Source organism: Panthera tigris, chromosome X (genome assembly GCF_018350195.1).
Source record: "Panthera tigris isolate Pti1 chromosome X, P.tigris_Pti1_mat1.1, whole genome shotgun sequence".
Classification (NCBI taxonomy): domain Eukaryota; kingdom Metazoa; phylum Chordata; class Mammalia; order Carnivora; family Felidae; genus Panthera; species Panthera tigris.
Window position 1 is genome coordinate 20,504,725 of NC_056677.1, and position 7,497 is coordinate 20,512,221.

A 7,497-nucleotide genomic window follows, 5' to 3' on the forward strand; every position below is an offset into this window, starting at 1 on the left:
ATTAACTTGGGGCACCTGTGTGGCTCAGTCGGTTAAGCTTCCAACTCTTGATTTTGGCTCAGGTCATGATCTCACAGTTCATGAGTTTGAGCCCTGCATCAGGCTCTGTGCTGTCACCCAGAGTGTGCTTGGGATTCTCTCTCTCCCTCTCTCTCTCTCTCTGCTCCTCCCCACCGTTCTCTCAAAATAAAGAAATAAATTTCAAAAAGCTGCTCCTCTGGGCCAAGCAGTCCCACTTGGTGAACAGAGTGAGGGCTGGATTTAGCCCCTAAGTCTCCTGGTCTGCAGCACTGATACTTTTTCTCTCTCTGCAGCCCCTGACCCTCAGAGAATTGGGCGTTGTGGGGGAAGCAAACTGTGTTAGTCCTATTATAAGAGAAACGCTCTTGAATTTGGGGAATGAGTATCCTCGTGGTTCAAGAGATGAGGTGTTCTACGCCAGGTGGCGTGGCTGGTCAACCAGGCCTCAGGTCCAGAGCTGATGCAATACTCTTCTTTCCATGAATTAATTCCCTAGCAGCATTCTCTTTGCCTTCCTGGTACCTCACCGGGGGCCAGGGTGAGTCCAGGAACATGGCTTTACGTGCTTCATTTGAGAGGGCCCTGTTTTAGCTCTCTTCCGAGGAGTCCGTGTGGCCATGGGACAGGGTACATGCCTGGAGACCCTTACTGCCCCCCTCTAGAATACTCTAGAGGTCTCTGTCCAGATGTCCCCCCCTCCCTGCTTCCAGGACTTTCGTGGCTTCTCCCTCAGGGCCATCTTCCTGGGGGGTAACCTCCCCACAGAATTGCATGTCCCTGGGTATAAGGGGTGGTAGAGCCCCCCCCCCCCCACCATATACACAGGTACACACAGTCTGCTAGCATGATTTCAAACTTTTAAATATTTAGACATATGATACACGGGCCTCCATTTAGATTCCTGCCCTGACCCCACAAATGTTAGCAGCAGGCCCAGCTAGAGGTATTTTAAATCACTGTAGAAATTAATGGATTAATTAGCATTTTCTGGTTATTTTAATTATAGTTAATTACAGGTAGTTTGTCATCAAAAGTCTAATCATCTCTGAACGTCTGAACAATATGATTTTCTGAATCTAAGTGGCTGAAGGCTAGATTCTGGACTGAGATGAAATGATTTGCTCCAACTCTAGCACAGTCCTTGGTATATAGTAGTTGCTTTGAAAATGATTTAATGAATTAATGAATCCCTAAAGTGTTTTGTAACTGCCTCTTATCTTTTGCCCTGCGTATGCCTGATAACCGGCTTAGAAACTCTGCCTGCTGTGTTCACCCAAGGCTGTTTGGGGGATTTTAGTCAACGGGGCTTGGAAAATCTTTGACGAATTCACCCAAGGCTGTTTTGGGGGTCTTAGTTCTGAGATGAAGCCAGGGAACAGATGAGAGGATAGCGTCTTCATTCCTGGAGGAGAGTGACTGCCTGTGACTCCCTGTCTTTTTGCTTTTCCTGATCGCTTGGAATGAGCTGGCAACAGTTCTGAAGAAGGAATACAAGTATAGACTTTGCATTTCCAAATGATGCACTAAAAACATACTCCACCCACATGATGTCAAGATGTGTCCAAGTTCAAGGGTAAAATTTACATATTTTGTGTATTACTGTTTCCCTTGGATTTACTGAACATCTACTTTGTATCAAGCCCTCAACCAGGAGAAAAAATGAAGGCAATTACAGCAGTACCAGCCCTCATGGAATTACAAATCAGTACAAGAGGTGCTGTTAAACTGAATATTTCCCTGACTTACATAATCTATCTTACCACCTCAACTCCTCATTCTCTCTTCCCCCTTCCCCTGCTTTGTTTCACTTCATAAGGGACATATTCCATTACAAGTTTACTGTCTATCTCTCCCAGGTGAGTGAGAGGGCGGGGGCTTTGCTTCACTGCCGATATCCCGAGTGACGAGAAGAGTGTCTGGCACATATTAAGTGTTCGGGAAACATTTTGTTGATGGCCAAATTCATTTGGCATCAAAATTGCACTATTTTTTTCTTGTTCAATTTGGCTTTGAGTGGGTAGGAGAATAGTACAAAGAAAAGCAATCTGGTTTGACAGTGGGAGGTACTCCTGGAAGGACTGGGGACAAATAATGCGAAGGATGGAGTCCTGATCTGGAGAACAGCTGGTGTTGAAGAAAAGTAAAGGCACTGAGAAGCTGCAGGGAGTAAGGACCTTGAGAATTTATTAGCCTTCTTTTGAGGCACAGGGTGGTTTCAGTTTGCAGTAACTTGCTGAAACAATGAAGGCCCAGGCAAAGAAGCATGTTTATTGATCCACTGGGCCATCAACAAAACTTCTCGAAGGTGTTAGAGTGATGAGCCAAGTGACTCAGAGATCGTTTTCTTTCCCTCACCTCATAACAACCAGTTCACGGATTGCTGGGGATTTGCTGACATGTTTCTCTCCTGCAGAAAAACTGACTTTCTGCCTGGTGTGAGACTGACTTGAAGAAAAACGGAACATGACATATTTTGTAATTGCTTCTACATCTTTCCCATAGCCTTTTGCTATTCGCCTTCAGCCCTTTCATGATGCAAAACTTCTGTGCTTGACCAGGGAATCTGATTCATTGTATTTTTTCCTTTCCTTTTCCCTCCTCCGCTCTCTCACCTACCAAGGCAAAAGAGACTCTTCTTCACTTTTAACTGTGAATCTCAAAGAGGCTCTTTTGTGGGAGGAGCCACAGGTTAAAGGATCGCTTAGAACTTTTGCACCTCAAAATGCTCCTGACTGGGGTGCCTGGGTGGCTCAGTCGGTTGAGCGTCCGACTTCGGCTCAGGTCATGGTCTCACAGTCCGTGAGTTCAAGCCCCGCGTCGGGCTCTGGGCTGACAGCTCGGAGCCTGGAGGCCGCTTCAGATTCTGTGTCTCCCTCTCTCTCGTCCCCCACCCCCACCCCACTCATGCTCTGTCTCTCTCTGTCTCCCCAAAACAAATAAATGTTGGAAAAAAAATTTAAAAACTGTTCCTGACCAGACAGTGCAACTGCATCAATTGGTGATTATAAGACAATACACTTAGAGGTCCTGGGGAAAATCTACGGAGAAAGAGAATAATATACAGCATTTCCAAACTTTCGTGTCGTTTTAACATTTCCAGAAACTTTTGATTCAAGAAAATGAACTCAAATATCTTGAAATAAATCCACGTAGTTAGGAAACTTGGGGCCAGAGTCTTGGAATCAAAATCAAGATGCCACTTTAGAGATGGCTTTGCTTCTCTCCACACTAGCTCCAAAGGAAAAGATGCTGGGTCCCTGAGTAGCAGTGTGCTAAACTCTTCTCTGCATAAAAGACAATTCAGTAGAGGGGCGCCTGGGTGGCTCAGTCGGTTAAGCATCCGACTTCGGCTCAGGTCACGATCTCTCGGTATGTGAGTTCGAGCCCCGCGTCGGGCTCTGTGCTGACTGCTCAGAGCCTGGAGCCTGTTTCAGATTCTGTGTCTCCCTGTCTCTCTGACCCTCCCCCGTTCATGCTCTGTCTCTCTCTGTCTCAAAAATAAATAAACGTTAAAAAAAATTAAAAAAAAATTAAAAAAAGAAAAAAAAAAGACAATTCAGTAGAAATGCCAAAGTAGGGAAATTCTGTTTCCACAGTCATATCACCTACCCTAGTTGAGGGAAGGGAAAGACAGTCGTCTGCTTTGGGTTGGCATTAAAATTTTACGTGACAGCGAACAATTAAAAATTGAAATTGAGAAAACAATACCAACTTAACACAGCATCAAAAAACATGGAATACTTTAAGACAAATATAACAACACATGTGGAAGTTATGTGCACTGAAAACTATAAAAGACTTCCAAGAAAAATTAAAGAAAACCTACAAAAAGGGAGAAATGTGCCGTGTTCATGGATTGGAAGACTCAAAGCTGTTAAAATATCTGTTTTCTCAAAATTAATCTACATATTCAGCACAATTCCAGTCAAACTCCCAGCAAGTTTTCTGGTAGGAATTGACTCCCTGATTCTAAAAATTATATGGAAATTCAGAAAGACTTAAAGTAGCCAAAATAATTTGGAAAAAGAAGAATAGTGTTGGAGAACTCAGACTCCCTGATCTGACTGGCTGGCATGGCTAGTAGAGCATGTGGCTCTTGATCTCGGGGTCATGAGTTCGAGCCCCACATTGGGTGCAGAGATTGCTGTAAAAAATCCCCTTAAAGAATATGCCATTCATAGCAGCATTCTTCACAATAGCCAAAAGCTGGAAGCAATCCAAATGTCCGCCACTAGATGAATGGATAAACAAAATGTGGTCTACATATAAAAGAATACTATTCAGCATTGAAAAGGAAGGAAATTTTGACACGTGCCATAACACAGATGAACCTTAAGGACATTATGCTAACTGAAATAAGCCGGCCATGCACAAAAAAATTATTGTATGATTCTGATTATACGACATACCTAGAGCAGTCAAATTCATAGAGACAGAAAGTAGAATGGTGGCTGTCAGGGGCTGGGGGCAGGGAGGAATAAGGAACTATTGTTTAATTGGGTACAGAGTTTCAGTTTGTGATGTTGAAAAATTCTGGAGTTTGGTTGCACAACAACGTGAATGTACTTTGCACTTAAAAATGGCTGAGATGAGGGATGCCTGGGTGGCTCAGTTGGTTGTTAGGCATCTGACTCTGGATTTCGGCTCAGGTCATGATCTTGCAGTTGGTGAGATTTAGCCCCGTGTCAGGCTCTGTGCTGACAGCCTGGAGCCTCTCTGGGATTCTCTCTCTGCCTCTCTCTTTGCTGTACCCCTGCTCGTGTGCATGTGTACGTGCTCTCTCTCTCTCTCTCAAAATAAATAAACTTTAAAAAGAAATGGTTAAGATGATAGCTTTTACATTATGTGTGTTGTACTATAATTAAAAATTAAAGTGTTGCAGAACAATTGGATTTCCATAAGCAAAAAAATGAACCTCTCGATCCTTATCTCACACTATATGTAAAAGCTAACATGAAAGGGATCATAGACCTGAAGGTAAAAGCCATAAGATTTCTAGACTGAAACAGGAGAAAAATCTTTATGACCTCAGATTAGGCAAAGATTTCTTAGGACACAAAAAGCATGAACCATAAAGGAAAAAAGTGAATACAATGAATTACATCAAAAATTAAAATTTTGGTTTTCAAAAGACACAGTTAAGAAAATAAAAAGGTAAACCACAGATTGGGAGAACATATTTGCAAAACATATTTTATAAAGGACTTTTATTCAGGACATATAAAAATTCTTATAATTTAATGATTGGACAAATAGCTCAATTTTTAAAAAATGGGCAAACAACTAGAAGGAATCTTTCATCAGAAAATATACAGAAAAGATGGGCAAGAGACTTCGGGCTTTAGCTCCTATATGTAGAGTGCTTGAAAGTTGTTGCTTCCGTCCTTACATCAAGAAAAATATGGATAAACTGAAAATCAATGACTTTCCTTAGACCCATCAGGGAACTGAGATAACGGGGGGAATTCTCACCCCCAAACCTGGAGAGATAGACGCAGAGAGAGAATCCTAGCTGAGATCTGCTCACCTGGGAGAGAAGCTGCTGGAGCCATGGTCTGGGGGGAATACTTAAATGGTAATTTTAATAAATTGCTGGAGGCTCAATATGGACTAACATGAAATTAAGAAATTCCTGGGGCTGCAATCACAGAAGGGACCCCACACTTTTGTGGGCTTTTTCTGCAGGAACCCCACCAGATTCTCACGTTGAGGATCTGAGAAATAGCCCCTGGAGACCCAGGCTGAAGAAGAGGAAGACTCACCATCAGGAGCGCCTCCCAGAACCCTCTCTATCACAAAGGCCGACTCTCCAGGGGTCAAGACTTTGTCAGAGGGCAATACTGCAATATTATTCCAGGTGAGGGAAGGGAATTTCAGCCTTCTCCAGCCTTCCTGTCCCACCTAAGGAGACATAAAAACAACCATATTCAATATGGGACAAGACTTCGAGGAAATAGATTGGAAATGCTGTAGTGAGGAAAAGGAGCAAGGGAACAATATGAAAATACCAGTAGGAGGAGAAAGAGAAAAGAGAGCAAGAGAAATATTTGAATAATGGGCAAAAACTTTCCAAAGAATTTGTCATTAAAATGACAGATGCAGAACTACAGACCCAGTAAGCTCAGAAACACCAAGCAAGATAAATACCCAAACAAGTAGTGACAAAAAAACAAACCTGGGAATATCATGTTCAAACTGGGGATAAAAAGCAACAACAAAGGACAAGGTGAAAAACTTGAAGGAAGCCAGAGGTGGGGGGAAGGCAGCGGTGGGAAACTTTACTTATTAAAGAGTAAGGATAAGAATTACAGTGGGGGTACCTGGGCAGCTCAGTCGGTTGAGTGTCTGACTTCAGCTCGGGTCATGATCTCATGGTTTGTGGGTTTGAGCCCCGCATCGGGCTCACTGTTGTCAGCGCAGAGCCTGCTTCAGATCTTCTGTCCCCATCTCTCTGCCCCTCCCCCACTTTCACTCTACCCCAAATAAATAAATATTTAAAAAAAGAATTACAGTGGGCTTCTCACCAGAAACCATGTAATAAGTGTTCTGAGACTCAATTTCCAATGTGTGGGTGGGCGCATTCCCCCACACCAAAAAGCAATTCTCAGACACCAACAGGGTGTCCAAGAATTCCACTCCATTCTGGCACTATCTACCCTGAATTAGAACCAGATTCCACAGGTTAAGGGCTCAGTCCTATAAGATTGTCACCCTCCTACATGCTCACTTTAGATGCCAAATGCAAGTCCAGGTTATCACCTGGGCTTCTACCTGACCTGCTAGAGATTGGAGAGTGCCACAAAAGCTACTCCTTAGTTCCTATTAATTTCCTAGAGTGGCTCATAGACCCCAAAGAGACTTCCTAGGTTACCAGTTGAATGTGAAAGGCTATAACTCAGGAATAGTCAGACGAAAGAGATGTATATATAGCGCAAGGACGGTATGTGGGGGAGGGCATGGAAGCCCTGCTTGGAGCCACACTCCATGCCCTCTCCAGGTGCACCACTCTCCCCAAATCCCCATGAGTTCACCAGTGAACCCCACCCTTTTGGGGGTTTTATAGAGGCTTCGTTAGCTAAGCATGATTAATTAAGTCGTTGGACATTGGCGATTGAATTTAATCTCTAGCCCCTCTTCCCTCCCCTGGGGTCGGAGTAGAGCTGGAATTTTCTACTCTGTAATCACATTGTTGGCTCTACTGGCAAGTAGCACCCATCCTTAGGTGCTGGTTCAAAAGTCACCTCATTAATATAACAAAAGACACCTTTGCGGTTTTCACCACTTAGGACATTCCAAAGGTTTTAGGAGCTCTGTGCCAGAGAGGATGAAGACCAAATGCATATTACTTATTATGTAAGCAAGTCAAGAGTAGAGCGAAATCACTAAAGTGTTGGTAGAAAAAAAAAAATCTGCCAACTTAGAATTCTATATCCAGTGAAATTACCCTTCAAAAGTGAAGGAAGAAGTTGGGGGTGA